This window comes from Nelumbo nucifera, chromosome 3 (genome assembly GCF_055504915.1).
Source record: "Nelumbo nucifera cultivar China Antique chromosome 3, China Antique-T2T, whole genome shotgun sequence".
Classification (NCBI taxonomy): domain Eukaryota; kingdom Viridiplantae; phylum Streptophyta; class Magnoliopsida; order Proteales; family Nelumbonaceae; genus Nelumbo; species Nelumbo nucifera.
The window spans coordinates 68,413,091-68,426,874 of record NC_142651.1 but is presented as its reverse complement, the minus strand read 5'-3'; positions in this window follow the sequence as shown (position 1 = coordinate 68,426,874).

Genomic DNA, 13,784 nt, shown 5'->3' with positions numbered 1-13,784 from the left:
CGAGCATCTCTCTGACGAATTCAGGGACTACTTGAAGTCAACGGGGTAGTATCACAGCTACCTTCTCTTGCTACACCACAACTTAACGGTGTTTCAAAGAGGAGGAATAGGACCTTATTGGATATGGTCCGATCACTTCTCGTCCATTCAGAGTTACCCACATCCTTTTGGAGATACGCATTGGAGACTGCGATATACGTGCTGAACCGGGTTCCAACCAAATCTGTTCCGAAGACTCCCTATGAGCTTTGGACCAGAAAGAAACCAAGTGTACAGCACTTGAAGATTTGGGGTTGTCCGGCACACCTTAAAATGTTGACTACGGTGGAATACGATTGATCCTTGAAAAATATGATTTTTGTAAAATAGGGAATACGATTTCCAGTAGGATTGAGAGAAATTTTTGAAATTCGCCCATTTTATTCCGCAAGACTTGGGCATCCATATGATGGATATCTCATCCCTTCATAAATAGCACCGGGCCAAGGAGTTTTTCTCCTCCCAATCCTGATAGTCCCTCCTACGGGCCTCAGAAGCCCTATCACCCGGACGCTCCGGGGCAAGGCTTTTAGCCACCTTGTCCAACTTCTCAAAAGTCAGGACCAACATAAGGTTATGATACCAGTCGGCATAGTTTGGGCCCTTAAGTTTCTTGTCGTCCAACAGCTTTGCAAATTGTTCGTTTGCCATTTCTGATAAAAAGCAAACATCAATCCACAACCTAATTTGATTCATGTTATCTACATAGATATGGCTTTTAATCAATTTTCCATTCCAATTTATTCATCTCTAAGATTTTCCTTCTATCTCAATGACGAAGACTCCAAATTGTCTCTGGAAAATGTGGGAAATCACATAGGTTGCATGGAACCAACTGTTTCAGCTGCATAACCTCACCACCTTTCTGTGAATGATCATATCCACTCATCGTATGAGCTTTCCCTTTGGCCTTTGTCAAACAAGGTTCATTGCCATTTTAGGTTAAACCTTTCTGTCCAGTGAGTGCTCACCCATCATATTCGTGAACGCCAAGGTACCATGAGAGAGTCTTCCATTTTCTGTTAAGCCCTCCCACATCGGTCCGATGCCCCTATCATCTTATGAAACATTTTGACAAATCCAGCAGCAAATGGATAGCCCAATTTTATGGTGTGTTTCCTCATTACTGAAGGATCCATCTTCATGCTAATGATGGAAGGCCTTTAGAGAGTTCATCATATGAATCTCCCTATCACATGCACTCATATTTCAGGAGGGAAAAAAAGTTATGCCATAGTTTAATTTAGGTCAAACCAAAGTGGCTCCCACTGACTTTCATAAAGCCAGATTTAGGTGGGCCCTAAATGGCTAGGGTTCCGTACGGTTCCTCTTTAGGGGAGGTGTGGGGCCCACCATGGACCAGATCTGAAACCAAAAGGTTGGAGAGGGAGATACCTTATACGAAAAAAAATAGTATCCTCCAATGAAGGTGTTCACGCCCAAATAAATCTCCAAAAACTACTCCCACTAAAGATGACACAGTGTAGGGTGGAGCAGAATCAACAGTGTTCTTCCCAAAAACCAAACCCTTTTGCAAGAATTTAATGGAGGCTGTGAGCACGACTTCAGATCAGCCTTTCTCCAAAGACTAATATCAAGAACTGTTCTTCATTGCTCCTACAAGAATGGAGATCGAACTGGCATTTGGCGGCAACTAGAGGAGAATGCAGGGAGAAGATGGCGCAGTCACACTATTTCTGTCTTCTCTCTAGGTGATCTAAGATCTGATGATGAGATGAGATGAACTGAATGGTTTGCCCCCTCCTCCTTTTATAGACTTAAAGAGATCAGCTCCTAATCCCATTAGGAGTTTCCTGATTCAAATCCTTATTTGAATCTGGACTCTCTTCAAGTGATAAGGATAAATCCTTATCTTATCTGCAGATTAGATCAGCTCTCTCCTAACCTCATTAGGAGGTTTCCAGATCCAAATCTCTATTTGGATCTAGACTCTCTAAGTGGATATGGATAAGACCCTATCCTATCAGTTGATCCAAATCCCAGATCCGCCCCTCTTTAATTAGTCTAACTAAACCAGTTCAAAATAGGCTTTAGGCGCAATAAGTCTTATGTGCTTAGTGGCCTTCCAAACTGCTGCCCAGTTGGGCTTCTTTGTATGGCGTGGGACCCAAACATTGATCTACACATCAGCCACATGGGTTCAGCCTACCCTCTGTTGCAAGGCCTGGCCGAATTCACTTTTATGGGCAGTGAACCCCTGAGCCCATCACCATGGGCTCTTAACGGGCCCAACACTTACACTAAGTTGTCCCTGGGCCAAGCCACCTTATAAAAACCCAGAGACTGTGGGCAGATGCAAGATTATCCCATCAGGTATTACCCTCAATGGTCTTACACTTAACCTCTCAGCCCAAAATGATTAAACACTGCCCAACAACAAAGGACCTCTCCCTCGACTGCAAGGAACAGTGTTGCACTCTCTACTCACATGGATCCCGGGAATTAAAACCTTTTCAAACATTTTGAAACCGTAATATATATATGTATATCCGTATATAAATATATTTTGCAAAACAAATTTCAACGATTGAAATTGGTTGCCGACAATCTTGGTTTCCATCAGAGAGACTGCACCCCCGATCATTACCTTTGTCCGACAAAGGGGCTGATCCTGTCACTATGATCACCCACTCAGATGAATTCTCAGACTGTCCCAACATACCCAGGTTTTGACCCCCTCTAAGGATCTCACTGATTGGCATATCAAAGACAGCCCAATCCGACACCTAGTACAGTATCACTGATTGGCATATCAATGAATCCTTGCGGCTGCTGCATATAAATATCTTCAGTAAGATCTCCATTCAAGAATGTAGTTTTGACATCCATCTGCCAAATCTCATAATCATGGTATGCTGCTACAGCTAGCAAGATCCTAATGGATTTAAGCATGGCCACAGGTGAAAATGTTTCCTCATAATCGGTGCCCTCTTTCTGAGTGTACCCTTTCGCCACCAGACGAGCTTTGAAAGTCTCAACCCTACCATCGGGGCCCTTCTTCCCCTTGTAAATCCATTTGCAACCGATTGCTTTTACCCCAAAGGGCGGATCTACTAGAGTTCAGACTCCATTGGTCTCCATCGAGTCCATCTCTGCTCTCATGGCCTCCACCCATTTCTGGGAATCTATGTCCAACATAGCTTCCACGTAAGTCATGGGATCCTCCTCACTAGTCAAGGTTTCCACTAGGCAACTATCCTGGTCATAACCATAACGGACTGGTGGCCTGGATACCCGAGTGGATCTTCTAGGTTCGTCACTACCTGGAACTTGTGGGACATCTCCCACTGCTCCTGAGCTCTCATCATCAAGAACTACTTCCTGACGATGGGTGTCCAGGATATAATCGGTTTCCAAGAATTTTGCATTTCGACTGTAGAACACCTTCTGCTCACTTGGGTCATAGAATAGGTAACCCACAGAGCCTTTTGGTTAGCTTACAAATAGGCAACGGCTGGTCTTGGATTCCAACTTGTCAGCACTTGTTCTTTTAACATGTGCTAGACAACCCCAAATCTTCAAGAGTCTGACACTTTGTTTCTTTCTGGTCCAAAGTTCATATGGAGTATTCGAAACCGATTTGGTTGGAACCCAATTCAGCACGTAAATCGTAGTCTCTAATGCTTAACCCCAAAAGGATGCAGGTAACTCTGAGTGTAAGAGAAGCGACCAGACCATATCTAATAAGGTCCTATTCCTCCTCTCTGAAACACTGTTAAGTTGTGGTGTAGCAGGAGGAGCTAATTGTGATACTATCCCATTGTCCTTTAAATAGTTCTTGAATTCGTCAGAGAGATACTCGCCACCTCGATCTGATCGAAGGGCTTTAATTTCTCTCCCTAACTGTTTCTCGACCTCTTGTCTGAACTCTTTGAACTTTTCAAAGGATTCAGACTTATGTCTCATTAGGTACATGTAACCATATCATGAAAAATCATCGGTGAAGGTGATGAAATACACGTTTTGATCTCATGTCCTAACACTCAGGGGACCACATACATCAATATGTATAAGGTCAAGTGTGCCTGTACATCTTTCAGGCATACCGTTAAATGGTCGTTTCGTCATCTTGCCTTGCAGGCAAGGCTCACAAGTGGGAAGATCTTCTACAATTAGAAAATCCGAAGGACCATCCTTTACCTACCTTGTGATTCGGTCAACACCGATGTGGCCAAGTCGGTAATGCCACAGGCACGTGGGATTAACTATATCACGAACTCTCTTTTTGGGGATTTCAGCTGACGTAGTTTTGGATGTTAGTTTCTAGAGAATGATGTAGAACATAAAGACCGTTCTCCAGTTCCCCGTATGCAATGAATCTGTTATTTCTTTTAATAGTAATTGTATTACTAAAGAAGATAGAATAACCATCTGCATACAGTTTAAAGACAGAAATCACATTTCTTCTTAAAAGACAATTTTTCAGAACAATAGTTCCTTCTCTAAAAATTAATTCAACGATTCCTATGGCCGCGGCTGCAACAGTTGCAGTAGTCCCCAAGTAGAGCGTGACTTCTCCTTCACTCAACCTTCTGCTTACCTTGAACCCCCGCAGTGAGTTACATGCATGAGTTGAAGCCCTGGAGTCAATATACCAGGACGCAGAAGCTACGAATAGATTGGTTTCTATAACACAAGATTCGGAATTACCTTTCTTGGATTCTAGGTAGGCAGGACAGTTCCTTTTCCAGTGGCCGGTCTTGTTGCAGAAGTGACAGGCATCTGATGCCTTGTCCTTCTTCTGGTTCTTGCCCTTAGTGGCTTTCTTCTAAGGCTTCTTTGCCTTCCTCTTTCTCTTGCCTATCTTGCTAGTTTCAACAAGCATGGCTACAGGCTCATCCTTTTTAATCAGTTCTTCAGCTCTTTGCAACATGTTGCTAAGCTCTTCTAAGCTGACATTCAGCTTGTTCATGTTATAATTCATGATGAACGGATTAAAGGAAGGAGGCAAAGAATTAAGGATAACATCTATCTGGATCGCAAGGTCCAGCCCGGATCCAAGAGCCTCAAGCTCATTGGTGTAACCCATCATCCGAAGACAATGGTCATGAACTTGTTGCCCTTTGGACATCTGTGCGGTCATGAACTGTTTCAAGACCTTCTGTCGAGTAGAATGATTCTGCTCTTCATACATCGTCCTGAGACTGTCCAATATATCCTTGGCAAATTCGATCTGATCGAACTGCTTCTGTATCCTTGGCAAGTTCAATTAATCCTACACTGTATGCGCCTAGGGTCTCACCCTGGCAGCTGAGACAGGCCACCTCAACTGACTTGGTGGCACAACAGTGTCAGCCTTATCAGAATAGGTCTCCCCAGACCGATCCACTGGCTGTGAACATTCTAAACTAACACGAGTCTCATTAAGTGTCCAGTTTAAGGGTATTACACAGAAACATAGCAAGGGAACATGAATCAAATATGTACTTTTATTCATTTACAATAAACTCATAATGTACATCATTCTGATTGAAGCTAAGGTTATACAATTGTTTTATATTTTCAGCTTTTTAAATAATTTATAATTATTCATATTTTATACACTACTTTTAATAATTTTTTATAATACAAAAATAACATTAATTATTTTCATTTAGGTTTATTCATCAAACTAGTGAAACCGACCAATTCGATCAACTCGACCCGAGTTGGTCGATTTTCTAGCATTTTAGGTCGGCTTTGGTTAAAAAATTTTCCAATTCGACCAAGTTGGATCAATTTCACTTTGGCCATTTGTAAACCAACCAAAATCGAACGACCTAACCATAGATATATATTAATATTTTGTATTTTAAATATAGATTTTAATATGGAAAAGTGGGAAATTTCCCAAATTTCTTAGTCTAAAATGTTTTATATCATAAATCTAATTTTTAAATTTATTTTTTAATAATTGCACTATAATTTTTAAAATTAAATTTAATTTTTAAGTTTAAATCTTTTGAATCGACTAACCAAACCAAAAAATTGACCCAAATTGATACAACTTGAGTGGGTCGGTTTTCACAAAATGGTCAGTCGGTTTTAGCTGACCAACTCCCCAACCTGACCAGGTCAATTTGGTTGGCCAAATAGCCAACGACCGAACCGAACCAACTCATGAACACTCATAATTTCAGCTAAATTAATAGTCTCATCTATGATAAATAACAATAGTTTAATCTTCAATAATTATTGAAATTTATAGCAAAAATACACAATTATTGAAAATATATTGATAATGAATAATTATTGAAATACAATAAATATTAATTTTGGTACATATAATTATATAATAAATATAGATTAAGAGGTTAATTTTATTATTAATAAATATTATTTTTTTAAAGTTATTTACTCAAGTTATTACTTGATATAAGTGAAATTAGTTATTTCCAGTATTGTGTAAAAATATTAAATTATTATTAATTTCAATATTATACTATAATTATTTTTCTACTTTGTAGTTTTTTTTCAATTTATTACATAATTTCTTTATTTTAACTATTTAAAATCTAGTTATCTAATATGTTAAATATTTTGTTATTTAAAATATTTAGTTATTTAAATACCTGAATAAAATGTAAAATATTGAAATTTAAAATATTAATTATTTATTAAATTTAAGTATCCATAAAAGCATAGTTTATACTATTATTACATACAATCATTATTAATTTTGTAATATATTAAATTATTATTCAATTCAATATTATGTTGTAACTATTTTTCTACTTTTAAAAAACTTTTTTAAAATTTATTACATAATTTCGTTTTTTAACTATTTAAAATCTAGTTATGATAAATATTTAATTATTTAAATAATCTATAAAATATTTAAAATTTTTTGTTATTTGAATTTTATTTATTTAAAGCTATTACAAATTATTAAATAATTGAAAAACATTTAAAGTGATAATCTGGAAAAACATAATTTAAATTGTTAGTACATAATTTTGTGATATATCTTGTAAGTATATAAAATTATTTTTTGTGTTTTTAATAAATATTTTTAAGTTATTATATAATTTGGTTAGAATCTTTAAGTAATTATTAAATTTTTTTAATCCAAACTTTGTTTAGATAGATATAGATAAAAAGTAAGCGAGAGGATAAATAGGAATTAGATATATCTTAAAACATGAATATGATGTGTTTAATGTAATTTTTACTCTTTAACCATCAAGTAAAAAGTACATTTGATAAATAAACTTAAGTAAATTGGGCCAAGAAAGATGAACTTAACGATTAACAATAGTCCGAACGCCGCTTCAGTTCCCTACGATTGTTTTCTTCAGTTTCCCTTTTTCTTTTTTACTTGGTTTTGTTTTTACTTATTAAAATGCTTTTTATATATTGTTTAGTGTAGTGAATAATGTCTAATGATTTTGCTCCCATGGATAAAGCTGTGAATTACAATCTTCATGGACAAAAACCAATGCTGAATCTTCCAAGAAACACAATCCCCTGTGAAGGTGAAGCCCAATTATTTGTACAAATAAATTCATCTTATCGTAGAGAAACATGGAGGTACAACAGAGGTTCCCTCATTCTATATCATGTTCAATGGACGCGTAATTACAACATAGCACCAAGAATCTATAGCTTGAACTTACAACACTCTCGATAGAGGAGCCCTACACAAAAGTAGGAAAATAAAAAACTCAACAAAGAGAGAGAAAGGCAAACAAATTGATTAGTTGTTTATAAGAAGCCATGGCTAGGGCTTAGGGGGTTTTCTTATTTTCTATAGTATCCAAGAGAAAGTAGCTCCACACTGCCAAAGGTCCATAACAATTTCATCCATCCAAATGTCCAACTTGACTTCAGTACCCGCCTCAAATGCTTCAATCTCAAAATCTGTCCATTTCCCCAACCCATGACTCATCTCCCTCTCTATTATCTCATCTGGGATTTTTTCCAGCAAAATTAGATCACCTTCTTACCTCATCGTAGACCTCTTGTAGCAGCAACTCTCTACTCATGTGCAGTGGCAGTTTCACCCATGTCTTGTATCCTGATTTACAGTAATGACTATATTTGGAGTCCAAGCACTCTATAATACAGTCAAAAAGAAAACTCCTAAGTAGGAAACCTTCTTTCGCTTCCTTGAAACAAAAATTACAACTATAACTTCTCGAAAAGGTATCAGGAAGAGGATCCAGCTTGTCAAGCAGGGGGCCTGTGAGGAAGCTTGCCATGCCATCTACATGGCTCAAGGTAATATTTCCAAACAGCAGCTCAGCATGCATGATAACTGATGCAGTACAATCTAGACACTCCTAGATGGCGGACGCTTGGCTCCTAGCTGGCGACGGACGCTTGGCTCCGATGCTTAAGTTAGAATACTTGGGAGAGTTGTAAGGGATGCAAAGAGAGCTAAGAGTGCAAATAGCGCTAGATCAGTAAGATTCGAGATTAATTCAAGATACCTTTGCCCCTTCGACACTAGGGCCTTTAAATGTAGATGTTCTTGTCAAATCGGGCGTAACCGCCACTGGCCTTCTGTCATAGCCGTTATTTTCCAGGGCTGCGCAGGTGACTGCCGCAGAGTACTGCCCAATCGGATGAGGGACACGACCCGAAAAGGACAGACACGCCACCACCTATCGAGAGACGTGGGTGCAATCTACTGGGCTGGCAGGGACTACGCCATCAGTCAGGAGACGTGATGTAGTCTGACGGGTACGGTTTTGTCAGATAAGAAGCTTCCTGAGAACGCCGCGTCGCTTAACGGCGAGCTATCCCATAGCGAGCTGCCTTAGCGAGCTCCTGGATGTGTCCCGAGGTGATTCAGCTTGAGGTTGCCTTTGGGGCAGTCTTCTTGCCTAAGTATTGGAGCGAGCTGATTCTCTCAGCTCGCGAGCTGGGATAGACTTGACTTAAGAGTATTCCCTTTCTACATACCGGGGTCCATGAGCTCGCGCTGTAGCGAGCTCATTTCGTGGCGAGCTGTCCTGCGAGGACCTTAGCGAGCTCGTTACTCAATTGTAGCCAGGCTGTCATGCTGAGCTATTTCTTATGCTGAGTCACGTCCACGTGTCACCTTCTTAGGAGATCCAGTTAAATCACCCTTCATCAATTGCCCCCCACTCCTCGGGCTAAGGATTCTACTTTGGCGCGAGGAGTTTATGGAGTGTGACGGATGGATTCGACCTGAAATTCAAACTTGATTGACCAATCGCATTAAATACACACGCGGATGTCAGGCGATTTCTAAACTTTTCGAATGCCAAAAAGCGCGCCAAAATGGCTCTCACCTCCGGAAGTCGTGCAGCCGGCATTACCTTAATCATGGAAGACATGCTACCAGTTACATTTCGGTTTCAGAAGACGTGCGGTCAGCTTGACTGCAAACCGTCAGATTCACCTTAATCTAAGCCATCGGTTTGTGGGCAGAGTGGCTATAAACCAAAGGGCCCCATGCCTCATTTCCTTCACGCTAACTTGCCTTTCTTTCAAATTCTAAGGTCGCGCCTTCACCTAGCTACTCAATCTCTTCTCCTATTCACACCGTCTTTTCGGTTCATCTTTTTCCTGGTGAGTCTTATCACTTTGTGAGCACGTCTGGGTATCCGTACAACGTCTTTCCCTGGGTTGGTAACCAAGATGATGCCCCTTCGAGCTCAAGGGGAGCTTGGGGGCAGGCTCTGGAGGCCTCCGGCGAGACGGCTTCCACCTCCCGGGGCAGGGAGCCGGATAGTTTTGGTCCTTTCTCCATGTTGATGGAGAGACTTAGGACCTTGGTTCTTCAATTTAACCTCCCTAGAAACGTCATCTATAGTCTCCCATCCGGTGACTGTCCTTGGGAACACGGTCACGATGAGATCGTGATCTTCCAGGAGCAGCTCATCGTTGGCCTCTGTCTTTCTCTACACCCTTTGATAGTGGAGGTATTAAACCACTTTAACGTTACTATAGACCAGCTTCACCCCAACTCAATCCGAAATGTAGTTGGGACAATTTTTGTATTTTATGAATACTGTCTTCCTCTTGACCTCGACATCTTCTCCACCATCGTTTCCATCAAGAATGCTTCCCCCAGAGCGCCTCCAGAAAGGCATTCCTATTATTTTTCTCCCCGTATCAGCTTCAAGCTCCTGCACGAGCTGCCGAACAGGATCCCGGCCTGAAGCGGGACTATTTTTTAGTTTGCAACCCCGAAGGGTGGCCCTTCCCAACCCACTGGAGTGCCGGCATCCAAGATTCGGGTGTTGACTTGGATTCCAAAGTTCGGGAAATGCTGCAATCCCGGGCAGCGGTTGGCTTCCATTGGTTGGACTACTTGACCAAGGACAAGCTCGCACAGGCTAGCCTGAGTCCTGGTAGGTTGCCTTTTAGGTCGTGCAATGCCTTGTAAATTTTTTTTTTTACTGAACTAATGCTTTGTGATTTTTGGCAATCAACATGTTTGGTGTAGATGCGTGCCCGCCTTCTGTCCAGCAACCAGAAGCGCAGGGCGAAGAGGTCGCGCCCTGACCGATCTTTCACCTCCGAGAGCGTTGAGTTTGAGGCTGCTGATCCAGCCTTCGTTCCACCACCGCCTGAGAAGTCCCACCCCTTCGCCTTCCCGTGGTTCCCTACCAGAGAGTGGGAAAGCGTCACCGACTTCACTGTGGCTTCGCGAAGGAGCCGAAAGGCGGTCTCCCACGAGGAGGTCGCCAGCTGGGGAGGGATGGACCCCAAGCAGCTCGCCAAGCTAGCCTCCACTCACTGCATGGTGGTAAGTGGCTGCTTTTTTCTTCTTTTCCCTTTCTTCTCCTTCTTTTTTCTTTTTTGACCTCGGCCTTTTGTTGGCAGGTGAACTCCGTCATCCATGCCATGGCCCTCTAGACCAACATTCACTCCAGCGACGCTCTCGCTTAGAGGTCAACGGTGTAGAAGCTCTAGGGCGAGCTCGACCGGGCCCAGGGTGAAGTTCTTCATGCTCGAAAGGGGAGCAAGGCCTAGGAACTGCTCATCCAGGACCAGGAGGCACAGATCGCCCGACTATCTAAGGAGAGTGCTCGCTACCGGGAGGAGTTGTCGAGGGTGGCAGCGGAGAGGGAGCTTCTTCGCCAGCAGGTCCGGGACTTGGAGTCCACGCTTCAGGATCGAACTCGGAACTTCGACACCATGGTGGAGGCTGAGTGAGCTAAGGCGGTGTGGGACTTCAAGGACTCCCAGGAGTACCATGACCTCCAGGTGGAGTATGGCTTGAGCTCCCACCATTCTGGATTTAAACTCTGCCGCTGACTGGTCCGAAAGAAGTTCTCCGAGCTCAACCTTGAGGGCATAACGATGAAGGGTCTGGATCCAGGGATGGCAGACTTGGCAGAAGAGGAGGAACTTGACTCTCTGGAGGACAACGAGGACATGGAGGCAGTGGATTCCTGAGGCCGGTTGTTGCTCTTCTTTTTCTTTCTTCTGAGTGAATTCTGGTTGTTCCCGGGTGTTTGGACCCGGTTTTAAATATTTCATCTCTTGATGAACTTTCTCGGGCTGTTAGGCCCTATTTTTTATTTATAAAAGTTAGTAATGAAATGTTTTATCTTTTTCCGCTAAGTATTGTGTGCTCTTTACTTTCTGTCGAAGCGATTTTATCACTCGAGCTGTTAGAGCTACATGCATGAAGTAGGATCTTTCAGTAGTTGTTACCCCGAGCTATTCCTCCATACTTTGGGTAGTCTTATGGTATACCCTGAGGTGGTTATCATAGTAAGCCCGAGCTGTATGTACCTGGGTTAAGTTGGCATAGGTTGTCCCTTATCGGGTTCAACTAGTATACCGAGGTGAGCTACGCTTCATAGGGTTCATGCCCGAGCTGCCTATGTCCTTGGTATTAATACTTAGCCTTTGCCGACGAAACAGTTAGGTCTTTCACAGTGCCGAGGTCTTAGTTAGCTCGGTGTTTTAGCCCTTAGGTTGAGGGAGTGACTTATAGTCCACCCTTGGAATTCGCCCATGCCATGGAGGCGACTGGGTCTTATCGCGCCGAGGTCTATGTTAGCTCGGCATTTTGGCCCTTAGGCTCTGGGAGTGACTCGTGGTCTACTCAGTAGTTTATAGGTAATATTGCCTTAAGTTGACAATATTCCATGCCCGAGGTATTTGTTTCCCTTCTAGGGTTTCGAGCTCGTATGTTCCTTCCCCGAGCACCCGCTTTACTCGGTAGGGTCCTTCCCAATTTGGCCCGAGCTTACCAACACCGGACTCAGGCACCATAACTTTACGAAGAACCAGGTCACCGACGCGGAGGTTCCACTTCTTGACCCTGGCGTTATAGTACCGAGCTACTCTCTACTGGTAGGCCGTGGTCCTAATATATGCGAGCTCCTGTACTTCATTAAGGAGGTCGAGGATGGTGCGTAGCTCGTCTTCATTTGCCTTGTCATCATACGCTTCTAGTCGTAGCAAGGGAACCTCGATCTTGGCTGGGATGACTGCTTCAATACCATAGGTGAGGTTGAAGGGAGTCTCGCCTATAGCGGTCTTCACTGTGGTCCAATAAGCCCATAGAACACTAGGTAGCTCATTTGCCCATAGTCCTTTAGCTCGGTTCAGGCGTGCCTTCAGTCCGCGGAGGATAGCTCTATTCGTGATTTCCGCTTGGCCGTTTGCTTGAGGGTGTGCGACTGAGGTAAAGTTCTGTCGAATTCCCATGTCTTGGCACCAGTTCTAGAATTTAATGTCCTCGAACTGCTTACCGTTGTCAGAGATCAATACCTGAGGTAACCCGAAATGGCACACTATATTTTTCCAAAAGAAGTTCTGTACGTTCCGAGCTATGATTGTTACGAGAGGTTCGGCTTCTACCCACTTAGTGAAATAATCAACTACTACCACTAAGAACCTTCTCTGGCCTGTTGCTAGTGGAAACGGTCTGAGTATATCAATCCCCCACTGTGCGAAAGGCCACGGGCAGGTGAGGTACTTCGGGTCGGCGGCAAGTTGATGGTGGATATTGGCATACTTCTAGCACTTATCACACTTTCTAACGAGCTTGATCGCATCAGCTTTCATTGTTGGCCAACAGTACCCCTGTCGTAGCGCTTTTTGGGCGAGGGCCCTGCCCCCCAAGTGTCCGCCGCACAGGCCCTCATGAGTGTCACGGAGCACGAGCTCGACTTCGGAAGGTCGCAAGCAACGCAGGTAGGGGAGCGTGTAGGATCTTCGGTACAGCCGTTCGTCTATTATGACATATTTGGCCGCCTGACGCTCTACCCTTTTGGCGGCATTGCGGTCTGCAGGGAGGGTCCCGTGTAGCAGGAAGCTCGCGAGCGGATCAATCCAGTTCGGCTCTGCTTGAACGACAGGAGCAACCTCCTTTGCCCCCCTAGAATGCTAGGCCGAGGCAAGTTCTCTATGTACACAGTTCTCATGGTATTATCATTGGTGCTGGCTAACCGGGACAGGGTGTTGATAGCTATAATTATAGCCCTAGCAAGTGCACTAGTTATTAAGTAGTATAAAATATCGTTTCCACGAGGATTTAACAAAATAAGTATTAGAACTACAGCCTTCCTTAATTATTTGGACAATCGAAATTCAGATCCAACAGTAAGAACTACTGAAAATAGAAAAAGAAAATAAAAGCAAGGGCAATCAATAACCGAATATGCAGTGATTAAATGAAATCGCCAGGACCATTGGTCCACCTAACCATTCTAATGAATATTAATGGATGCGATTAACCAAGATCATTTGTCATTCCCATAAGCTGAAGTTTTTCCCAATTTTATTTAATATTCTTTCCCAAGATATAT